The sequence below is a fragment of the Cricetulus griseus genome, chromosome X (assembly GCF_003668045.3).
Source record: "Cricetulus griseus strain 17A/GY chromosome X, alternate assembly CriGri-PICRH-1.0, whole genome shotgun sequence".
NCBI classification, from domain to species: Eukaryota; Metazoa; Chordata; class Mammalia; order Rodentia; family Cricetidae; genus Cricetulus; species Cricetulus griseus.
Genome location: NC_048604.1, coordinates 37,350,920 through 37,377,162, shown reverse-complemented (window position 1 = coordinate 37,377,162; position 26,243 = coordinate 37,350,920).

Sequence of the window (26,243 nt, the reverse complement as noted above, 5' to 3'; positions counted from 1 at the left end):
ACTAAAGAAAACTATTACAATAACTATCTGTCTTCAACTCCATCAAAGACCACAAAAGGATAATATATAAACTCTGGAATTGACAGAGACATCTTGCTACCTGGACAGTCACCCAAAGTTCCTCTGTAACATTGGGGCATCCATCTTAAGCCTATATACTACAGTGTGTCTGACAGATTTTCCATGAAGCAGGAACCCTTCAATACTCTCATGTTTTGCCAGTTCCGCTGTCACTTTCCTGTGGGTCCTGTATGTACAGTTTATACAGCAACAAACAGTCCAGGCAAGAGCAGTTTCTTGCCCAAATGGCTAATCTTGTCATGTTGAAAGCAAACTCCATAACAGGTTTTTTTCAGTGCCCATCCTCCTATCTGATGTAATGGGTGTGCCAGAAGCAGTTGTGTCTCACTACCATGAAAAACCCTAAACCATTTAAATGCTATGCGTTCTGTAGGTCTTTGAAAGGTTTGAAGAATATCTATCAATTTCAAATTCATCTCTGTATATCTAGAAAACCTAACTAACCTAATTATAAGTTCTGACTATTATAGGTGACTATATAATCTGTATTTAATTATGCATTACATTTTAAAAGATCAGTATAAACACAATACCTAAACAAGAGGAGACATATACATATCACAAAATTAACCTTAAAGTTGTATCAATAAATGAAAATCCATACCAATGCAAAATATTCATTTAAAAATCCTATTCCTCTTTTTCCTCTAAAAAGAGATTGACTGTGATCATTACCATTTATAACCAACCCCATTTAAATGAAAACAAACATTTATGAACAATATTTGGGAATTTGGGTGTTGTTCATTCCAAACTGCTTCCTGCTGGTTGGGGGCGATGTCTATACCATGGGGATCATAATAAAACACAGAAGTCCTGGCTGTAGTCATCTATGGCTGCATCATCTCTGCTGTTTTGGATGTAGGGTCAGCTGGGCCACTGCTTCAGGGGGTCTTGCTTGATCAAACCATACTAGTCAAGAAGGAATCCATAGCTTTACATTTTCTGTGAAAGCACAAGCAGAAATTGTTTTTCCAAGTAGCCTGTCCTTAGACTTAAATTTTTAAGTCAAAGCATTTTTAAAATATATAAGTTGGATTAATTTAGCAGCATTGATAATCAAATGTATTGTAGCACCTGTAACTCTTTCCTCGGCAATCAAACAATTTAAAGACAACAATATAGCATATAGTATCCAGACTCTCTGTGTATTTTCCATCTTTATGTGGCTTATTTATTATTCTATTTCTTTTACTTCCTTTTTTTTCTTTTTTCCTGAGACAGGTTTTTTCTGTGGAAATCTGCCTGCCTCTTCTTCCTTCAGCAAATCCTACCGGCATGTGCCACCACTGCCTGACTACTCTTTTCCTTCCTCTTTTTTTTAATAGTTTATCTTGTTTGTTTTTCTCTCAAAAACCTAAGTATATTTTTAAACACACTGTAAACCTTTAGAGGTTTTTCTTCATTGGAATCTGTCTTTACTGTAAATCTTTATCGTTTTCTGGCCACGTGGTCTTTTATCTGGTAAACAACATTGCTAAAGTTAAAGTGGCCTCTTTTTTAGCTGTTGTCTTTCCAAGATGGCAGGAATATGTTTACCAACAGACTGAGAGCTGTGCTCACTGCCTTGGTCTATGCTGCCATCAAGCAGCAGGATGCCGGCTTGGAGATGTGGTCACTGCCACTGCCAGCTGCGTGGGGCACGAACCAACGACCCTGAGATTAGGAGTCTCATGCTCTACCGACTGAGGAGCTGGGTCTCTTAAACAGGAGCCCCGTAGTTTTTTCCGCTTATGCTGAGTCAGGAAACCTCTCTTAAAGGAGCCACTTGAGTCTCTCCTTGTCTCTAGCAACACAGAGACCACCAGAGAAAATGCTGCTACCAAGAAGTCATGCTTATCTCTGTCCCTTTGCTTCTAAAATCCTTTTTAAAGGTTTTGTTAAGCTTTTATGTAGAAGTTCGTAAAACCACTTCTGCCACCATTTTCTAATGATAAGTCTTTCAACCAAGTCTCCAAGTTGTAAGTACAGTTGTACAGTTTTGAGTACTTTCTTTGTTTCTAGTCCCTTAATATTTTCTTTCTTGATTTTAAAATTTTACATATATATATGTATACATATATTCTTTAAATTTGTGGTGTGTGTGCGTGTGTGTGTGTGTGTGTGTGTGTGTATGTATGTATTATGGAATGGTGGATTACTTCCACCAGTCTTTTTACATTGACTGGGTGGAAAAATGTATATGTTCTAACCACCAAGCTCTATTGACTCTCAGTGTTACTTCCTTTGGTAGATACCAATATCACCCTTGATGCTTCTGTGAATTTTGAAAAACAATGACAGAATCATTTCATACAATTTCTTCATATAATGAATAGACACATTAATCATCGTTGACAGGATCAACTGTGGAATACAAGGTAGCAAATTAATTATCTATATTTACCAAACAAGCCTATCGTTTTCTTCATTGTCTAATAATGTGTTCCTCAATTCAGAATCTTAATAAATGAAGACATTTGTCTGTCAATTCTCATGGAACACTAGGAAGCCAAGTTTTAAGATTGTTTTATTACAAAGAAATGAGGCTCAAAATTTAATGTACCACTTAAAATTTCATCCTTAAAATCAAAGTGCACACAGGAGCCTATAGATGTGCAGACTAGCTTTCCATGCTGCAACCATTCCTCGTTGGCTAATATATTTAGAAGTTTGAAGATCAACAACACCTGTTGCTCTAGTGACTGTTTGACAGCAACCTTTGCCTCATCCTGTATAAATATATGAATGGCGATTAAGTTGTCAAGCATCATAAGGCACTTTTGCTGGAGTGAAGACAATGAATCACTCCTGGAATTTCTCACCGACTGTCCCCCAGATGTCTGCCATCCACCTTGCCAGCTATTTCCTTGTCCAGTCATTTTTATTAAGGAGTATTCAAAATGGCCCATGAATGTTGTAGCATTCTCTAGCAAGCATACAGTTTGGACTAGATGATCTTTTACTAGGAGCCCTCCCAATTGTGGCATTTAACATGCTCAAATTTCATTGCCAACTTCCATAATTGAAGACAGATATCGAATGACAATAAGTTCATGCTTAGGAAAGTGACACTGTTCATGTTTATTGCCGTCTTAGACTTCACTCTATCAGTAGTGAATTCTTCAATATTCTGGTTTTTCTCTAATAAGCAGAAGAAAAAGGAAGACACTAATTTTGTTGCAGTATCACATAGCATGCCTTTTCTAAACTAAAAAATATACCTCTAAGGGAGGTATTGTTTTTGTTATTTTAAAAGAAACAGAATTTGAGGTAGTGTAAAATGATTTGCTGGGTGTACTCTTCTAAGTGCGTTACATAAATTAACACATTGAATTTCCATACATACTGTATGGCATAGACACCTCACACTGCACATGAAGAAATCAAATCACAGAGAAATAAATTTCCCCAGACCATACAACTAAAATGGTCAGGTTTAAGATTTGAATCTAGGAGTTGTGAATCTAAAGCTTGTATTCTTGACACATGCTTAATTGTGGAGCCCTAGTTATACTAGCTTATATTCTAAGTATTTTGCACTCATTTTGTCATGTCATCTCACAAAATGCTAGTGAATTCTATGTAATTTTTATCAACTTCTACTTATCAATGAAGTGAATAGTCATAGAAAGGCTAAGGGACCTAGTAATATCAGGTGGCTTTATACTTGTGAAAGTAACATGCAAATTCAATTCAAGCCTGTTTAGTTCTACTTTTTTTTTCTTTTAGAATTGAATATCAAACTGCTTTCCTGGTGGTCAAATAGGAATGGACAACAGTACTCATAAACAGTCATTACTCTTTCAACAGTGTCTGTTGATACTTGTAAATTCCCAGTGACACTTGCTTGAAACTATTTGCAATTAAAAAATGAGGGTGGGGCTGTAGATATAGCTCAGCTGCTAGGAGCACTTGCACTTGTAGTTTGTTCTTCCAGAGGACCTGGATTTAATTTCCAGCATTCACATGGCCACTCACAACCATCTGTGATGCCAATTTCAGGGAACCCAACACCTCTGGCCCCCACAGGCATATGCACTCACGTACATATGCACCCCCATGGTCGTGTAATTAAAACTAAAGTAAACTTGAGGGATGGAGAGATGGCTCAGCAGTTGGGAGAACTGAGATTCAATTTCCAGCACTCCTGTAGCAGCTCACAACTGTTTATAATTCTAGTTTCAGGGCTTCTGATACCCTCACACAGACATATATTCAGGCAAAACACCAGTAAACATACAATAAAAGAAAACTTAGCTGAGGTGTTCAGGTGAGATTTTGTGCCATATACAATGCCTCTCTAAATAAGAGTGGTATTTAACCAGAAAGTTCACCAATACTTGGAACTGGTGCTGAAGTTGAAGCGGTTTCTGGCCATTAGAAGATTTTTAAGGTCTCTCTCTCTCTCTCTCTCTCTCTCTCTCTCTCTCTCTCTCTCTCTCTCTCTAGCTCTCTCTCTCTCTCTCTCCCTCTCTCTCTCTTTCTTTTTTCCTTCCTGCTTGATTGCTTATTTTGGGGAGGTTTTACAAGATCATGCCTTACAAGTATGTATTGTACTTTGAGCATATTCTCTCCCATAATTCCCTGAAAATTAAAAGTTTTGTGCTTGGTATTTTGTCTTTTCAGGCCAGGAAATTGATGGCTAAGGTGCTGTCTTTGAAATATGAAAAATAAGGGATGTCTGAGAGAAGACACATCAGGAGAATATTAGGTGATAACTATAATTCAGGCTATGGACTAGAGCATAAAGCTTAAGAGTATTTACTTTGTCAAATTTACAAAAATGATATTGGGATTGACATTGAAGACTACTAGCTTTCTCAGTTCTATTTTGAACTCTGACACTAGCTACTTATATAACTTGAATTGGATACTTAGTATATCTCTACCTCAATTTTCCCATCATTAAAATGGATGTCATAGTACCTATCACACAGAATTATGGTAGAGATTGAACAAGATAGTATGAATAAAATATTTTGGTTTAACATTTACTAGAAACTGTATATAATAATTTTATTACATTTTACATAAAAGCACCACCACAGACATTTATATAAGTTAAAAGCAAGAAGGATAATTAAGGAGATCCCAGATCTATGAGCTACTTTTCTCACAGTCACAGTTCACTAGGAAAAGGGGTTTATATTATACAATTATGTGAAGTGAAGGAAAGACTTAAACACAGGCCTTTAGCAACAAATAACCCGATAGGGAACAGCCACCACCTAAAGAGAGTTCCATTCCTGACCACAGCTCCAACATAGACATCTGTGTGGATTTCTTTCCATGACTTAGGAAATCACATCACAATGATGTATCTTTTCCAGACATAGTCTCAAATATTCACTCAATCCCAAAGGCAGAGGTTACATCACTCTGTCTTCCTTGTGTATAAACCCCATAACTTCTGGATATTAAAGATCCATTCCACACAATGTTTTTATGCTTGTCTATAGTACTCAATAGCCCAGAAGTAAAACAGTACAGTCTAGGTTGTCTCTCTTTAATGAGAGATGATCAGAGGTATATTTGTCTGAAGAATAGAAAGTTCAAATCCATCACTACCAAACAATTCCCAGAAAGAATTGCCAACTGATGAAAGTGGGTTCTGGTTTCCCATGTATGGTAACCCATCTTTGTTGAGGGAATGACACAAAGCTTTCTCTAAATACCCAGGACCCTGGGATCTGAACCCATCTCCAGATATCTACCTCATGAGGAGCTTTCAGTTAAAGAAATTGCCAAAGGTCCAGTAGTTATCTTGGGGTAAGATATAGATGAATGAAATATTTGAAACAGGTATGGTATATAATAAGATCCCAGTAGTGTTCATTGCTTATAAAATTGTGATTCTTATTACTATCATATGTGATGATAGTAACTGCTGTGACAGAAAAGGCGATATAAATATTTTTGTTCTATCTATCATCTATCTATTTATTTTTGAGACAGGGTCTCCCTATGTAGTTCTGGCTGTCCTGGGACTTGGTATGTAGATGAAGCTCATCTTGAACTCATAGAGAACCACATGCCTCTGCCTTCCAAGTACTAGACTGAAAGGACTAGAAGTGTGTGCCACCACACCTAGCAGTAATGTGAATCTTAAAATGTACATTACATAGCCTTTGGGACATCAGCCACACTTTCCCATAATTATCCTAAATAAATAGGTACATATTTGGTTACAAAAGTTCATTCTATCTGTGCTGGTTAGCTTTTGTCAACTTGATACAAACCTAGAGGAGAGACCCTCAATTGAGGCAATGCCTCTATCAGTTTGGCCTATAGGCAAGTCTGTGTGGCATTTTGTTGATTGTTGGTGTGGGAAGATCTAGTCCACTGCTGTTGGTGTCACCCCTGGGCAGGTGATCATAGGAGATATAAAAACAGTAGCTGAATGTGATCCTGAAAGCAAGCCAGTAAGTAACTTTGTTCTATGGTCTCAGCTTCAGTTTCTACCTCCAGATTCCTGCAGGCACTTAGCCTGTTCTGCCTGCCCTAGATGATGAACTTTTCCCTTTACAATGCAATAAATTCTTTCTCCCCAAATTGTTTGGTCAGTGTTTTACCTCAGCAACAAAGAACCAATATCTATGCATATATAATGAAAAATTGAAACCATGCATTGATAATGTAGGTCTCTGTGTCTTCACAAGGAAGTAGCTTTACATTATAGCACTGTGAAGAAAGTACATTAGTTTCAGAAAGTATGTGTATATGCATATGCTTGGAGAATAGTCTGTCATAGGAATAGCTCTATAGTAACTTGAGTTTTGGTAATTTGAATGCTTTGACCTGTTGATAGTTTATCCCCCACTCCCTTTCCCCTCAATGAGTGGAAATTATTTGTGTGTTTTGAAGCAGTGACTAAAATATCTTTAGATTTACTCATTTTTAGTTATGTTTTTGTTTTTGTTTTTTTTTGCCTGCATATATGCTTGTGCATCATGGTCATTCACTGGTTTCAGAGGCCAGAAGAGGATGTTAGACAGATCCCCAGGAACTGGACTTAGGGACTGTTGTTAGCTGCCATGTGGGTGCTAGGAACCGGAAGAGGAGTCAGTGCTTTTCCTGCTTTTTTTACCAATTTCTCCAGCTCCTGAGATAGTGCTCTTTAAAGGTGAAAGCCTGCTAGCTCTGGTCCTCCTCACCAGGTCACTGCTGAGGCCACTCATGGATACAAGCCAGATTATACAGGAGGCACTTTACATCTCCACAGCCATGGGGACAGAATTTTAATGAGAACATCAGTGGCCCCTTGCTGTGTCAGTTCCACCTTAAGAGTTACTGTGGATTTGCATAAATTAAGCACCCACTGGATGAGTGCCATTGTCTTGAAAAATAGAATGTGATGAGCATGGGGGAAGGAGGGAGAGGGAACATTTGCCTTTGTTTCCTGGTACTCTTTTCTCGTCAGTGCTTATTCAAGACTGCTTTGACTGCAGCTCCGTTGTGGTTTGGTAATTTCCATGGTTTTTTTTTATGATGGGGAAAACAATTTGAACAGCATTTTCTTTCGTGAGAGGCACTCCTTTGGAAAGAGATGTTGGACATTGGACAGCCAGATCACATGGCATGGGATGTGTGTGCAGGCTTAGAATTTTCTAGTGAAAAGTGCCCTTAGGGACTGCCCAGTCCAGAGTTGCCTGCAACCATTGTTTGTAATCCATGATGACCCTTCCATAAACACAAAGATCACGTCTTTTTTTCTAGTGTGGATCATGAACACAATCTTTCTTTTTCTTACCGTTTCTCTATAATTAAAAAATTTAAATATAATTTAAAAACTTCAATTGTTCATTTAGAATAGAAAAATGCTTTGGTGCTTTTTAAATGGTCCTAGTTTTGATATTCTATCTTCCTGGAATTGGTGTTCATGATGGCCTCACACTGAGAAAAATCATCAAGCCAAGACTCTCTCCTCATAACCACTTCCTTTTCATTGGGTTAATTATTGAGCTCATATCATGTTCGAAGGAACACACAGCTCATGTTATGTGCCTCCCTGTGAAAACAGAATCACTACAGTTCTAATAAATAAGCCTGTGGCTAGTGGAAATTGGATTGTTCATCCTCTATTCACTGAACAAATATTTATTGAGCATTCACTATGACCCAAACAGGATTGTAGGTCCTGCAGGAAACAGTGGTGAGCTAGAAATTATAATTTGTCCCAGAAAGGTAATAAATACAGAAAGGCTGACAGTGACAAGTGCAATGAAGAAAACAAAGGGTAGGGAGCATGGGATGCTTCTCTAGTTAATTGAAGTTTGGGAAGAATGCGCTGGAGAGATAACATTTGAATAAAAAGCCAAGTGGAAGAGAGAGGAACACTATTCCAGACAGTCCTAGAATTGAAGTGAGCAGTGAAACAAGATGCATGGAAATACATAAGGAGTTATCTAGTGCCATTTCCCAGAATCTGTTGAATCTAAGAACACGAGAGTCTTCTGACTGTGATAGAAGACATGGGCAAGGGCAGGTAAGCAGTCGAAAGCATTCTACACCCCATTTTAGAAGGCAAGAAACAAGCCATTAATCTGTGTTCACTTGGCAAAAGAGAACCAAGAATGTTCGAATCAGGTAGGATTATATTAAGAACAAGCATCATCAGTTGGAACTTCCTATTCCTTAGGCACCTGGGTTCTCAGAGAATCCAGCGGAGTCGTTAGTGCCTAATAATTCCCTGTATGCTTACCTTATCCTCCTTCAACCTAGTCATGTCACAAAGTTTCTGATGAGATTCAGGTTCCAAAGGGTAAACAAATAAAGTCATGGGACTAGATGCTTGTGCTTTCAAAGGGTGCAAACCAGTTGGGGGAAAGGGTAGAAAAGCCAGGAAACAATGTGAGTAAACAGTTATGTGGCTGTTTCTGGCTTCCCAGATCCATCTTGCTGCTCTGTTTCCAGTAACTTCTACTGAACCTCCATTCAGATGCTGAGTTTCCCCTTAATGTTCTCTCTACTAATCCCCCCATGCTCACCCCAAGAAAGGAAACTCATTATTACTGATGGGGGATAGCCTTCTGTATATATGTTTTTCTTATTGGTTGATGAATAAAACACTGTTTGGCCAATAGAGGCAGGAAGATAGGTGGGACTAGGAGATGAGGAGAATTCTGGGAAAGGTAGGGAGAGAGAGTGAGATGAGATGCCATGTAGCCACCAAAGGAGTAACAGATCCGGGCATTCTCCCATAAGCCAACACCACATGGAAATACATAGATTTATAGAAAAGGCTTAATAATTAAGACAAAGCTAGCCAATAAGAAGCCCTAGCCATCATCCAACAGTTTTATAATTAATATAGCATCCATGAGTTTATTTGGGGCTGAAGGGTGGTAGGACCTGGTGGGACAAGAAACTCCGGTTACATATTACAGCATTAGACCCTAAACTGAGTACTGTAGAATGGCAAGACTCTGAGATGGTGCTTTGGTAACTGCTATAGGGAGATACACTGGATATTATATAGGGAGATATAGTGTGGTATCTGACCAAATGGGCTTTGGGTCTCTTAACCAGGCTCAACAAATAAGTTGTATTTGTATCTGCTGGACATACTGGCTACTATAAAAAAATGTTCACCTAAGAGATAGTTTGTTCCTGGACAAGGTAGCTTGTGTTCCATCCTAGCATCATCATATCAGTGACCTTTGGCAAATGGCTGATGTAGTGATTTGAATAAGAATGGCCCTGGTTGGCCCATATGTTTGAATGCTTAGTCATCAGGGAATGACACTATTTGATAAGGATTAGGAGGTATGGCTTTCTGGAGAAAGTGTGTCACTAGGGGTAGACTTGGAGGTTTCAAAAGCCCACAGTAGGAGCAGTGATGCTCTCTCTGCCTATGGATCAGGATATAGCTCTCAGCTACTGTTCCAGTGCCTGTCTGCCTGTGTGCTGCCATGCTCCATGATGATAATGGACTAAACCTCTGCAAATGCAAGCAATCCCCCAATTAAATGCTTTCTTTTATACGAATTCCTGTGGCCATGGCTTATCTTAACAGCTATAGCATAGTAACTAAGACATCTGAAGAATTTTTCAATCAGATTAGTGGAAATTCAGTTTGGACATAAAATTTTCATGAATATCAAATGAGGTGGCAGTGGTTGAAACCTTTGCACAATAGCTCCCACAAGCTAACTACATAGGAAATGTTATTGGTCATTAGCAATGCATATTTGTGTACTCTCATATCTTGCTACTTATAGGGTGGTCTATGGACCAGTAACCTCAATATCCCCTGGGAAGTCATTACAAATGCAGCCTCAGATTTCAACTCAGACCTACTTGATGAGGATATACACATTAATAAGATTTACAAGCTATTCATATGCACACTTATAGTTTGAGAACCAACTGTCCTAAAAACATTTAATAACAAATGATACTTCCTAAAAGACAGTGGCCTCGGTGATGTTTTGGAGTTAGAGGTTTTTCCTGGTGACCTTCACATCATACGGAGTAGACTGTTGATTGCTCAACCAAGAAGTTTGGTTTTAAATGAGCGCAGTATCTGACATCTCCAAAGGGCATGCCGCTCATCTTGCAAGCATTGCTCAAGTGTTCGTCCTCAGCGCAGTATTTCCTGAGACATCTATCTCACTACTCATTCCCTCATGGAACTGAATAATTTTCCCTTTGTCTTCCTTGTTACTGAACTGGCATCAAAATCTGTTCAGCAGGGCTGGAATGTAAACCAGCAACACAGATGTGCAAAACTGTTTGCTACAATTGATTTAAACTACCCCAGGAATTGTTGAACTTTCTGTATAAGGGAGAGTGGAGACATGTAATGCATTGTACCAATGAAGAGAATCTGCCTTTGGGGGGTAAATATTGAGTTGAGAATGTTTAATTTTCTGCTCCATCTCTGTGAAGAATGACTTAGAAGGTGTTCCCCCCGGATCTGTTAGGGACTCCATGGGTTGTGCCTATTGCTCAAATCTCTGATCTTAGGTATTTGTTTCTGACTGTACAGTCACTTACTTTTGAAGCCTCTTCAACATAGAGATAAGCTTCAGATGGTTTACAGGTCCTTTGTACTCCTTCAAATTCTGTATTGTATGTATGCCAGGTATAGGTGATAAAGAAATAGAAGGTTCTATCATGCTCATTCTTCCTCCCCTACCCTACAACCCAGATACCACATTGCTACAACACCAAGATGAATGTGGATCTTCCTTAATGGGCATCATTTCTTCACAGTCTGTTCCAAGTGAGAAAAATGATTCACTGCACTTGGGATTTCTATCTCACCCTATGACATCCATCTGCCCAGTCCTTATCTTCATTCTAAAGTTTAAGATCTCAACCTAAGAAGTACAATTCATTCTTTAGGGGATGTGAGGGCAATCTGGCTGCAACATCTGTCACCCCATTGGTCGCCAGGGTTGATTCATCTGAAGGACGGTCTTTGGTCAAGGGTATATGAGTAGGTGTGCTCCCCTGCTAGAACCTCTAAACAAGCTCTTAATTCATCTTTAGGAAGGCAAATGTACTCAAATATTTCCTTTATGTCCAAGACTAATACTATCTATATTTTTTCTTTGAATATATTGTTAGCCTTTTGTATCTAAAAGTTTTACAGGTTCAATCAAGAATAGGGCAACATATTCTAAAATTGGAGCCTGTAAGTTGGCTCAGTGGGTAAAGGCATTTGGCCTGTAAATTTGTATACCTAAATTTGATCCCTAGAATCCATGTAAGGTAGATGGACAGAACTGACTCCACAAAATTGCCCTCTGCCATGGCACAAAGGTCCCCCTCATACATGCTCATGCACATACTATTAATTAATAAATTATTATAAGATTGCCTCTGTAATATATATATATATATATATATATATTTGACATTAATCCCTAATCTATATCGTATCACAGATAGCATTTAATGTTTTAGATACTGTAAATAATATAAAGATGATTTGGAAAGCAAGAGAGGTTCGTGTAGGCTGCAGATGAACACTACATTTTGTATAAAGGACTGAAGTATCTGTGGATTGGGTAGCCACTGGGAAAGGAGTTGTCTTGGATATTGAGAAACAGTGATAAAAAGGAAATTTCTGAAATCTGAAAATTCTTTTCTTCCTTGATAAACTCTCTCTCTTAAAATGATTGTGTAACAAAGATGCTTAGGCATTTTTTGGTATCATAGTCCTCTTTAGTGATTTGAAGGTACCCATGAACTCCTTCTCAAAATAATGTTTTTAAATAGACAAGACTGTAAATGGTAAAAGAAACTGTTTTGCTGAAGCATAGTTATCAAAATTGAAAATATAAAAATTTGTGGCAGGTGTAATAGCACATGTGTTTAATCTCAGCATTCAGGAAGCAGAGGCTGGGGGATATCTATGAGTTCAAAGCCAGACTGACCTACATAGTGAGTTCTAGGACAGCCAGGGATACATAGAGAGGCCATGTGTCAAAAATAATTTGTGACAATAGGCCATTTGTGTTGCCCTGATGTATAATTTGAGAAAGTCTAGTGGCACTCCTAGTGGAGTAAGGGTGACAAATAACACCGGGAGCTAGCTAGAGCAATATTAATTTGATGTGAAATGATTGTGATTTATTTTGGTTGTAAAGGCACAGGCTCTAATGTGCTATGCCATTTGTGTTATTTAGCTTTGGACTTCATGTTTAAACAAAGCCTCACAGAGAGATTAAACATGAAATATGAGATGAGTCAAAGCTAAGCTGTGACTTGTTAGTATCTACTCTTCCCTGAGAGAAAACCTACAGATCTGGTGAAACAGCATCAAGACTTTAGGTAACTAAAGATATGTCAATTAGGTGGTTTCAGAATGATTATAGCTATTATTTTATATATGTTCTTGTTTTGTTTTTTTATCTGTTCACTGCCTTAGACTATAAGGCCCTGAGAACAAGGTCTATACTTAAGCCTCCTTTGTCTCTTAGAACCTACCTAGACACATGGCATACACTAAATAGCTGTGTGATGGATGAACAAATTAATCAGCCTGGCTTACAAATCTGTGGACCTGGCTGCCTGCTGAGTCATTCACACTGAGCTCTTCTTTACATGGCAGCTACTGCAGGCTCTTAACAAATTTAGCCCCAAAGCATTCCATCCATTTAAATGCATATGTAAGGGAACACAGGCCAGCCATGGAGAAGAACTCACAATTGCCATCAGCTGCTGGCACCTGTGACTCAATGGATTCATGACTGTAGGAATTCTTTTATGGGCAAGGCTTGGAACACAGTGAGGGGATGCAGAGGCCTGTCATTTAGACATGTTCCACAAAGTTTGATGTTGGATCATTTTTGTTGTTGTTGTTGTTGCTTTTTTGAAGACAGAGTTTCTCTGTATCCGTGGCTGTCCTGGAACTTACTCTATAGATCAAGCTGACCTTGAAATCACGGAGATTTGCCTGCTTCTGCCTCCTGAGTGCTGAGATTAAAGGCATGTACTCCCCCTCTTGGCTTGGTCTTGAATCTTATAATCAAGGGCAGTGACTTTGTGTTCTTTAGATGCAGAGAGTCAGCTCTGTCAAAGACCTGCTCTCATACTCTATTCAGAGCAACTATATTTTCATCTCACATATACTGTCTGTCTTTATTTTTAAAAGAAAATATTTCATAGGGTGGAAATATAACTCAGTTGGTGGAGTGCTTGCCCAATGCTCACAATGTCCTGGGTTCAATCTGAAGTACCACATAAACTTGACCTATTGGCATACACTTGTAATCCCAGAACAGGAGAGATAGAAAGAGGTGGATCAGAAATTCAACGGCAACCTCTGGTACATAGTAAGTTTGTGGCTATCCTGAGTTATATGAGGATGCTGTCTTGAAAACTGGATAAACAACTTCTGCTCTGAATGCCTATTTGAAATGTGTAGAAGTTCACTGAGTTGTATACACTTTGGGTCTGGTTAATTCTGGTGTGTTGAGTTTTTATTTATTTATGCTTTTTAAAATAATGAAGTTTATAAAATTAAAGGCAAGCAAACAAAAATGATGCCATAGCTAAGAAATAACTGCAAGCCACAGCTTTAGTGGAGGACCAGACAACAGTCATGGTTCTCAGCTCAACCACTTCCTTGCAATGGCAGAAGAGCATGTGTGCCAGAAACTAGTGCAAATAGAGAAAATGTCCTCATCCACTGAGTGCTTAGAAATGTGATTTTGAAAAACAAAGTCTCTATTCCCTTGGATATCACTACCTTTCTGTCTTTTGACAACAGTAGGGGAAAGAGCCAAAGCGGGCACAGCTGTGTGGCCTCTGTCCCTGGTTGTGGGCCTCAGCCACAGGGCCTACAGGAAGGACATGTGGAATTTGCCAAGAATGAAATTTCCCTGGTGGTTATGCCACAGACGCCAAGCTGATGCCTTCTCCCTGGCACCCTGCTTCCCCTCTCTGCCTTTACAAGTGAGATGGCAGAGAGAATCAGGAATGCAACCTCTGCAAGGCCAAAATGTGGTTAATTCCATTGATGGCTGGAAATCAAGACCAAAATCTTTAATACAGAATGGTGCCCTTTTAAGACTGCCTTGTTTAGACGAAGAGCACAAATTGCATTAGAAAAAAATGGGGCCTGTGGAGATTGTATTTGGAAACACATGAGGCACATGGTGGGAAAACATTTTCCTCTAGTCCTGCCTTCTCCACGATTACATGACATTATTTCGTTCTTAAAGGCAACTTTGGGAAGGAAGAATCTGGATTAGATTGGATAACCAATCCCTTTCCTGCTTCTAACACTCCATCCAAGCTTTGGTAAAGTTCAGTGATGGTAGCTTAGTGTGAATGATCATGGATGAAATAGATGAGGGCAAAACAGAAGTATAGTCATTTGTGACTTGTGTGCAGTGTTGAAGGAATTACTTCTTTTCATTCATTCATTCATTCATTCATCCATTCATTCAAAATACTCCCGGTATACTAACTATGTGTCAGGAATTTTGTGGGGTACTAGAAATAGAAGAATGTAGACATAACCTTTGCTTTCTTGTTGCATGGATAAATTACCAAGACTTTGTAAAGTTTTTGGTTTTATAAGTACAGAAATTGAGTTCATAGTAGTTGTTAAAACACAGGGATACACACAATTGTGTGTATAGCTTACAAATTGTCTGTTGTCACGTGGGTGCTCATAACCACTGAGCCATTTCTCTGGCCCCCTACAAATTGTCTGTTTAAAGTTGACTTCCTGACTCACCTGCTAAATCCCTCTAAACATTGCAAATACTTGAGTATTGAGGCACAGAGTAGGATATATTAGAAGATTACTGTTGTGGCTGAGGCTGTATCTGGAAGAACCAGTCTCTAGACATCTGTCTATGAATTTGGTCAGCCAGTGGCCAGGTATTCATTGGTCTAGTTTATTAGGGATCCTCAGTTTCACATTAGATAACTTCAACTGCAGCCCAATTAGAAATTGTTTTCTAATTGACTTTGGTCCTAAAGGGCACTGTGTCTGTTTAAAAATTCATCTCAATTCCTACCAGAGCTGTAATGTTGGTATTGCTCTGAACATGAGGGGTCCTCTAGCCATAAGGCCCATCAATGGGCCTTCCCTTAGTCAGTGTGCCTGATGAACTTCTTTCGTGCAGTGCTCTTATTCCTGAATACAAGTTAGGGAATGCTCTGAATGACAGCTGAGGTAAGCCATGCAATTGGTGTATTATTTCTGGCCTACTGGAAGAAGAAAATTAGAATGAATGCTGTGTATACGTCTAAGTTTTGCAATGATTTTACAAATCTAAAGAGATTTGCTAAGAAAAAAATGATCTTCACTGAAGTACTACTGCTACTACCACCTTGAATTTGCTTTTTATTCTGAAGATGACCAGAGCTGTTGTCTGAAACCATCCATTAATACATTGACCGGGATATGGAATTATATTGACGGCTCCTGCTGAATTGTAGTCTTTGGCATAACATCATAGTTGACCTAAAATATTCATGGTGAAAAAACAAAAAAATTTAAAAGTCCTGGAAGTGGAGGGAGATGATGATTTGGTGGGAAATGGAGGAGGGGATAAAAGAAGATAATGAGGGACTATGATCACAATACATTGTATAGATGTATGAAATTGTCAAAATCTAAATTCTGTCTTTAAAAATATCCATGGTGTGGCCTAGGACTGAAGAACAGTATTGGTTAGTTTTTTTTTTTTGGATGTCTGACCTAAACACCAAAGGAAGGTGATGAAGAACACAAGATCTGGCATCAGGATGGCTAGGTTTGAAATCTCAGTTTGATGCTATTTACTTGGGTACTTCAGCAAGCCATGCTAATCCTTGGACCCTCCATACACTGTACCTCTAGTACAAAGTAATTATAGTCAAGCATCATTTCATAATAAGGTATAAATGAAACATTTCTGATGAAGAACTGTTTACCTAACAATATGTGGCCATTCTTGCACTACTATACCCTGTAGGATGAGTATATTTCTTTACCTCTTTAGATATGTTAGCATTGCCCCGAGACAATTTGGTAAATGAAATAGGAAAAAGATGCTGTGTGTTGCTTTCAGGCACCTGAAAAGCCAGTATGTCATATTCCTATTTTCATCTCTATATAGTGGCAGTACTCCAACTAGATTTTGGTCTATTGTCTTGGGTTCTGGAGTGAATATCATGTGGGACAGAGTCTCAACTAATACACGAGACTCTTGCTGGATGAATGAAAAATATAGCTTTGTACTTTACAACTGAACTTTTGCAGTTGTTGCTGTATCCAGATCAACACAGAAAAAGAATGGGAAGCAGAATGTTTCTCTCATTTAGTACACACAAAATTTAAATACAGCATTGTATTTAACAATGGAGCAAATCAATTGTTGCTTTCTTACCTCTGGTTTTCAGATCTGTTAATTAACAAAGCTGCCTTATTTAAAACATCTCTACATAGGACCTTGATATAGAAAATAATGTAAACAGCTTATAGTTCAACTTATTTGATAACTAAAATAGATATTTATTTGTAAGGAGCAAGTAACAAATGTGACCTGATAAACACAAACTTTTGCAATCAGCAGTTACAATGGTTGTATCATTTGATTTTTGTAATTAGTTTTTGTTGCATGGTAGTAAGACTATTCTGACCCAAGCAGACGAACAGTGCAACTAGTTATTATTATTATTATTATTATTATTATTATTATTATTATTATTATTATTTTGAAGACAAGGTCTCACTATGTAGCTCTGGCTGTCCTAGAACTCACTCTGTAGACAAGGCTGGCCTCGAACACACAGGATTCACCTGCCTGTGCCTGCTGAGTGCTGGGATTAAAGGTGTGCTCCACCGCCACTCGGCATTCACTATTTTTATCTCCCTGTCCAACAATATTCTGTGGAGTTGTCATATATTGTTTGCTTTAGATGTAAGGCAAGTGAAGTTTATGTTGAGTTCTGTACGAGCATGAATATGATGAATACCCCAAATTTACACACTGTAAGTCTTTTTTCCCTCCCCCCTCCCTCAACTAAAACCCTACCTATCCCATACCCTTTCTGCTCCTCAGGGAGGGTGAGGCCTCCCATAGGGGGTCTTCAAAGTCTGTCATATCCTTTGGGATAGGGCCTAGGCCCTCCCCCGTGTGTCTAGCCTGAGATAGTATCCCTCTATGTGGAGTGGACTCCCAAAGTCCATTCCTATGCTAGGGATAAGTACTGATCTACTACAAGGGGCCCCATAGATCTCTGGTCTCCTCACTGACACCCACATTCAGGGGTCTGGATCAGTCCCATGTTGGTTTCCCAGCTATCAGTCTGGGGACCAAGAGCTTTCCCTTGTTCAGGTCAGCTGTTTCTGTGGGTTTCACCAGCCTGGTCTGGACCCCTTTGCTCATCAGTCCTTCTTCTCTGCAACTGGATTTCAGTTCAGTTCAGTGTTCAGTTGTGGGTGTCTGCTTCTACTTCCACCAGCTGCTGGATGAAGGCTATAGGATGGCATAGAAGTCAGTCATCAATCTCATTATCAGGGGAGGGCATTAAGGTAGCCTTTCCTCTGTTGCTTAGATTGTTAGCTGGTGTCATCTTTGTAGATCTCCAGACATTTCCCTAGTGCCTGATTTCTCTTTAAACCTATAATGTCTCCCTCTATTATGGTACACTGTTGGTCTTCAATGTGTTAAAATATGCCATATGCAACATAATACTTTTTTCTTTTATTTTTGAGAATATAATTATAACATTTCCTTTTTCTATTTCTTCCCTCCAAGTCCTCCCATATACCTTTACATGCACTCTTTCAAATTAATGGCCTTTTCATTATATATATGTGTGTGTGTGTGTGTGTGTGTGTGTGTGTGTGTGTGTGTTCCTAAATGTAATCTGCTCAGTCCATATAACAGTACTTTTATGAGTGTTTTCATGGCTGACCATTTGATACTAGATAACCAGTTGGTTGCTCTTCCCTGGGGAAGACTATTTCTCCCACTCTCAGCATCCCTCAGTTGTCTGTAGTTCTTTGTGTAGGATTGAGGCCTCATGATCTTTCCTCTGTCTACTTCAACAATAGATACATAACAGAATTGAGTACATGTCTTATTTTTAGTTTCATTTTCTTTAGATAAAACATTCGAGTTATTTAGCAATATCTTTAAATGATGTTCAAACTGATTGTAGAATTCCTTGACCATTCTTCAGAATTCTTCAAAGTAAAGAAAACATTTGCTTAAACCAGTGTTTTCTGAGTATTCTTCATTTGCATACCATCTTCAGTTTTTGCTATATGCCACATCTTCTATCATTCACTGAGGATTGTGTTATCAAATTGACTTACTTAAAAAGAAGTTGCCTCTCAAGAGACTATGGTTAATAGTAATGAACTGAGTATTTGAAAATTGTTGAGTAAAGTCTAAGTGGTCTTGCCATAAAACATGTGTGAGCATGTTTTAGTTTGATTTAACCATATGTAATGCATGAATATTTAAAAACATCATATTATAAACCTTAAATATACATAATCCTTGTTATTTAAAAGATAGAGCTTTATCCTAAATATTACTGAGATATAGGGTTAGTACAAATTTTTATTTTATTTATGTATATTTAACTATACTAAGATAAACACAAGCATTTAAAAAGATTTTAAAAAGATTTTTAAAGTTAGTATATTTGTTTTACATTTATGTTCGCAATAAATACTATAGAAATTATTGTTCATAATCCAAAAACATATTTGTACTTTTTATTTTTTTAAAAAAATGCCAGATTAGTTACTTTTTCATTGCTATGACAAAATGCCTGATTCACAAAACAAGTCAAGGGAAGAAAGATTTATTTTGGTTTGTGGTTTGAGAAAACACCGCCCATTAAAATGGGGGAAGCATTGAGGAAAGAACTTCAAGTGATTTGTTGGCAGTCAGGAAGTAGAGTGAGAGAGGAGGCGGGAGATACAGTTGCTTACTGTTTTCTCTTTGTTTTTTCTTTTCCCCATTATTCAGTCTGGTATCCCTCACTCATGGTTAGAGTAGGTCTTCCTCCCTCAGTTAAATGTATTTGTAAGAGTCTTCATCCAAATGCTTATAAGTGGGTATTCTATGTGATTCAAAATCCAGTCAAGTTGACAATGAAGATTAACTGTAAACAAACAAGCAAACATTTGGAAACAGACATTCCAAAGTTTTTACATTTGATTAAAAAATGTCCAGATAAAGCATCAAGAATGTAAGGGAAAAGGCAGTTTATTTTATTAAGAGTTTCTGAGGTAGATTAGAATTCCAGGCTTCAGGATACGTGCACACACACGTGTGTATATACACGTGTGTGTGTGTGTATGTGTGTGTGTGTGTGTGTGTGTGTGTGTGTGTGTGTGTACATATATATCCTAAAGTCTATTCTCAGAAACATTATATTGCAGTAGTAAACTACTTGTTCTAAGAAAGAAAAATTTAGACTATATTGTTTTTAGAGTAGCTACAAAGCAGAACGACTGTTTGTGGCCTAACAGAGCCACAAACTGGTTCCTGGGCATGTAATAGTCGTAGAGAGGAAATACTTACTATTGTAACTTAGCTTGTATTTTTAATTTTATAAAATTTATCATAAAAGCTTGAAAATAAATAAAAGCATAACACACAAAGATTTACTGGACTCAAATTTTATACCACTATATGAACTTCCATATATTTAGAACAGGTTTTTTTTTTTAAGATTTATTTACTTATTATGTATTCTATGCTCTGCACGTGCACCTGCAGACCAAAAGAGGGCACAAGATCTCATTATGGATGGTTGTGAACCACCATCTTGTAGCTGGAAATTGAACGAAGAGCCTCTGGAAGAGCAGCCATCTCTCCAGACCCCTTAGAACAGGCTTTTTAACTTGAATTAAATGGGGGTATTCAGTGATGCTTCAATTTTATTTTCTGTTTCTGGAAGACCCAAGAAATTGACAGTCTGTAGAAGTGGCCCTATAAAGGAGATGCACAAGCATAGTATAAACAGAAAATCTTGGAAAACATTCTAAGAAAAACAAGTCCACATTAAGGGTCAAACCATCAATTTTTTTAATTGACTTACAATATGAGATCTCCTTTACATTGTAAGCTCCTTCCCCAACTTTCTAACAGTAAACTCCTGGATAAAAACTTGGAAACTCAGGGACTGGCTGGCTGCAAGATAGCTTGGCTTTGACTGTATTAGGTGGAGGTGTGTTGATACATATGACACTTGATATGATGGCAACTGCAACCTGATTCTTAGTGACTGCTTAAGTTTCATGCCATCGCTCATGGATAAAGATCCACTAAACAAGCAGGGAAAGTCATTAGCCAAAATGTATTTTTATTCGTCATTTAGAGACTAAGAGGATCAAGGAAAGATAAACTCCATTTTGACAGTCTAGATTCTTCTTTGGTTTGGGTAAAATTAAAAAAAAAAATGTTTGTTCAACCAGAATAAGATGTGAATTTTGAAGACCCTTTGGTAGTTTAGATACAAAGAGAAGAGTTTGTCTTATCACATGTGTCACTCTTCTATGGATTATGACTTCCATGAGCCTGGGTCAAGGACCTCAGCAAATGTAGTAACATTCAAATTTTCTATCTGACATTCTGATGTTCCTTAAAGTATTTTCAACAGTGAAAACTAAGTGAGCCTAAAAACTCATCAATGGGAAAAATGAATTTAAAAAGTGGGTACCTTCTTATATTGGAAGACTAAAATCATATTCCAAGTGAATGAACTTGAAGTACAGGTATGGATCCAACTTACAAACATATTTAATATTTTATTATTGATACAAAGGGTAAGAAATGTGAAACAACATTGTATAATGTTTAGGGGTACATTCATGTGTATACATTTATATTCAATAAAACTAAAAAAGGAGCTTACTTAGGGAAGAAAATTAAATAAGGGAAAAGAATTCAAAAAGATTTGAATGTTCTTATAATATTTTATTTATTAAGCCTGGGAGTATATAAATGTGCAATATATTTTTCTCTATATTTTTCAATATATCTAACATTTCTCATAAACTAAAATCACATCATATCAAATTTATCGAGTAGAACAGCCTGTGATGACTAATCTTGGTTGTCAAGCTGATGGAATTTAGAATCGCCATGGAAACAAACCTCTGGGCCTGTCTGTAAGGAAGTTTCCAGGTTGCATTGATTTAGGTGGGATGACCTACCTTATCTGTGAATGTCACTATTGCATGGGCTGGGGTCCCAGATTGAATATAAAGGAGAAAGTGAGCTGAGTGCCACTGTTTGCCTCTCTCTCTTTCCTTACTGTGGATGCAATGTGTTCAGCTGCCTCAAGCTCCTCCTGTATGATTTCCCTCATATGATGGGCTGTACCCCTGAACTTCAAGTCAAAATACATTCTTCCTAAAATTTCTTTTTATCAGGTATTTAGTCACAGCACTGAGATAAGTAACTAATAAACCATAGAAATTCACCAAGTTTCAGTGGTTACTCATGAGGACTTAACTACATATTTGGAGCTTAAAGTTATATAAGCCCTCAGCTCGTGACAAGTCTATATACACAGGCTACTTAGTGCCATACCTTCAAAACTTGACCTTGGATCATAAAGTTTCTGGTGTATGGAATTTATTATATCTCATATCTGGCTTAGACAATCATGGGACTGGGAGATAGGAACAAGAACAAGTTGGTAAAAACAGAAGAACAAATACAGCTCTACAGTAGTGGCCATTTTTTAAAAAATAAAACACATGGAAAAGAATATGTTTATTTGATAATTTTGTATTTCATCTTTAAAACTTTTTAGTGAGTTATAAAGTTGGAATATTAATTTTATAGAGTAAAATAACACCAATGAAACTGTTGGTTTTGGTACTGAAGTACTATATTCATATTTGAAAGATAGTTACCCAGAAGTGCATTTGTAATACCATTTTGAAATTAGGTTTTAAGTGCATCACAAGATATAGTTGCCATGAAAGGTCTATGCTTTGGTTTCCCACAAACAGTTGTCTCTGTAGTTATTCTTGAGTTCTAACAATTTGTTTTTCTCCATGAACCATGCCATGTTCCATGTATTGTTTTCCTATGCCTCCAGATCAAGTGAAATACAAACACATGAACTATCTAATCCTGATGCTTTTCTCCTTGTCTCAAATTTGCTTCTCCATATACCATTCCCACCTCAGATCCCAATAATTTGTTTCTTCCAATTCTTTAACTCAGAAGTCTCAAAATTGTTCTTACCTTCTAGCTTTTGAAGTTATTTTTAAGATTTATTTTTATTCTGAATTGTATGTTGGCAAGTGTACATATGTTAGTATGTAACGATAAATCTTTCTGCCAGCCACCCGAGTCCCACGGCCATGTGGGAGCTCAAAATAATACACAGAGACTTATATTAGGTACAATGCTGCTGGCCAATGTCTAAGATTTCTTACTCGCTAGCTCAGTCTTAATTATCAACCATAACAACTAATCTATATATTTTATAAAGACTTATCTTATCGAGGACACCAGCTGTATGCATCCTCTCTTGCTGGCAATCATATGGCGACCCCACCGAGAAGAGAGGAGGAGGAAGAAGAGAGCGATTTCCTGCTTGTCCCTGCTTATATTCTGAGTCTGTCTGCTATGTCACTTTCTGCCTGGATCACAAGACTTCTCTTTACTACATTTCCTAGAATCCTCCTCGACTCCTGGTCCCATCTATCTTGCTTCCCTATTAGCCAACAGTACTTTATTCAACAACCAATAATATAAACATACACAGAAGGGACTTCCCCATCATTAGTATGTTAGCTACATCCAACCTGTAGGTACAGGTGGTTCTGAACCACCATGTAGGTGCTGGGAATTGAGTTCTAGTTCTCTGGAAGAGCAATACATGCTCTTAACTGCTAAGCAATCTCTCCAGCACCTAACTTAAAATTCAATTATAAATTGACAAATTGTAGCTCTACAAATATGATTGAATAACATTATGAATAAGCAATACAATGTCAAATAAACATAATTAATTGAAATGTACAACACTTCAAATAGTGTTTCTAGTGAGAACATTTTCTTTCTTCATAATTTTTGAAAAGTAAAACCTATTATTTACTCTATCCACCAAGCTGTACTGTCCAATGTCTCAAAAGGAAAATTAATCCTTATTCATCCTGTATAATTGAGTTTTTTACCCTTTGAATATCATCTAACCGTCAAAATATAAAAGCAAAAAGTCAATTAACAGACAGCTAAAGACAGGATAAAGAAACTATGGTATGCATAAGAATATTCTCTATCTATAAAAAGATGAAATTCTGTCATCTGTGAAATCATGTATAGAACTGGAGATTTCTATTCTAAGTGAAATTAAGCAGTTAAATAAATATAAATGGTGTGTGTTCATATATGTGAAACCTAAATTCTATCTCATAGAAGCAAGAGACTGCGAGGATGGAGGAAGGGTAAGGAATGAGCAAAAGGACAAAGTTAGATTTCCATAATAAGTTTTAGTGGCCTGTTGACTTTGAATATTTTTTTACACTATACACAACCAACAAGGGCAGTTTGGGTATAAGAATTTTATCAGTGAGCATCTCTCTATTATGCACTACCTGACACAAATGATCACACTGTCTTGCCTGGATTACAACCCCTCCTATACTTCTTCTGTTTTCATATAGTTTGTTCTTCAAGTAGCAGCAAGAATAGATACATAACAGTAATTATTTGACAAGAGGTCACAAGACTGAGAGGGATTTGGGACATGAGAGGAGTCAGGAAGGAGAAAGTGTGGGATGGAAATGATGTAAGTACAGTACTCACATATGAAATTCTCAAAAAGTAAATATTAAAAAAACATAAATGCCACTATGTAAGTCTGCAGATAAACCTTCCAATAGCTTTCTATCTCCCCAATAATAAATGTCAAATACTCAGGTTCTTAGGCACTGTATTGTCTGGTCCCCTTCAATCTCAACTCCTTCCAACTCACCCCATCTATTGTATCATTTCTATCACACTAGCCTCTTTGGTAGTTGTCTACTATGAGTTTCTTTATCATGGCATCTCCCTTCTGCCTGCAACACACTTCCCATGACTGATCGTGTAACTGCTTCCCTCAATATTGTCAGCTCTGTGCTAAAATATTATAATCCCAGTGACCTCTCCCCTGACTTGCATACACATCATAAGCCTGTCCCCTATTCTCCAGGAGCAGCCATGGATATAGTTATTATGCTTTTTTTTCAATATAACTGTTTGCCCTGCACACTTAAAAATGGAACAGCTAAAGAAAATCCAAGATTCTAGTGTTCTGGGCCTAAGTGATAGTGTTTTCTGGTTGAATATCTCAGCTCAAACTTCATACTAGATTTTCCTTTGCTTCTGTAGTGAACAGCTATCTCCTAGAGGGGTTCTGTCTTTCCCATTTTCTACTCTCCTTCACTCAATCAGAAAGATTTGGGTTCTGTGTACTTACTTGGTACATTTTACCTTTGTCAGAGCATCAAGCAGAGTGCCTGTATTTATTTTGTCTTGATTCCATGTAAGCATATGGTATACAGTGAGCTGCCTGAAACATTTAGCTAGCTGTGGTAGCAATGGCCATGATGGCAGCATGGACAGCTCATTAGGTTCAGCAAACCCTCTCCTCTGAAACTCTATCTTCCAGGCTCAGACTTCTCTTCCTTGAATGAAGAAGTCTATCTTTTGTTCACCACAAGCCACTTTTGGGGGTAAAATAATCTGTGTCAGCTTGAGGTTGAGGCCAGCGCTGAGGGATGGAATGGGCTTAAAATAACTCCATGAGGCTATAAACACTTAATGATCCAATCCTTCAGCAGCCTTGGGCTGCTGGAGTAAATCCAGCTCAAAGCCCCCTCTCTCTGGCTGCCAACTCCATGGAGACAGTGGTCTCTTTGTTCTTCTTATCAGCTGGGATAATTATGGTGCAGTAAGTGGACTTTTCACCAGTTCTTTTCTTTAAAAAGCTCCTAGAAGAACAAGTAGGCCAGATGGGCACAAAGAGTCGGCCTGCTCATTTTTATCTTAGAGTTGGCCTTATCCTTTGGACATGGTCTATTTCAAATACAGACTATGTTCATAAGATGCCCCACAGGCACTAAGTTCCCTTGACTCTCTCAGAGGGTGTCTTAGTTTTTTCCTGTTTCTGTGATAAAATACCTTGAAAAAAGCAACTTATGGGAGAGTTTATTCTCCCCAGCTCAATGGTCTAGTCCACCATAGTCAGGAAGTCACAACAGTAGATGCATGAGGAAGCTGGTCACATTGCATCCACAATTTTGGAGCACAGAATGCATGAATTCATGTTTCTGCTCAGTTCCCTTTCTCCACCTGTACTGTCTAGGAATCTAGCCAGAGAATGATGCCATCCATAGTCTGTGGCTCTTCCTGTCTCAATTAGTGTAATTAAGATAATCCCTCATAGACATGCCCGGAGGCCGATCTCCTTGGTGTTTCTGGAGTCCATTGAACTAACAATTAACATTAACAGAGGTCTTCTAATGACAAGCTCATCATCTCATCATCGCCATTTGCTGTGGATACTGGTTAGGAAAGTCATTCATGTCTTAGAACCTTGAGGACTTCAAAATACATCAAGATGACATTTTGGCCGTTCTCCTGATTTCAGATTAGAAAAAGTCTAGATGAGTAATAATTTCTGTTATTCAGCATTATTAAGAAGTATGATCAAAATATGTTACATACATTTATGAAGTATCATAATGAATC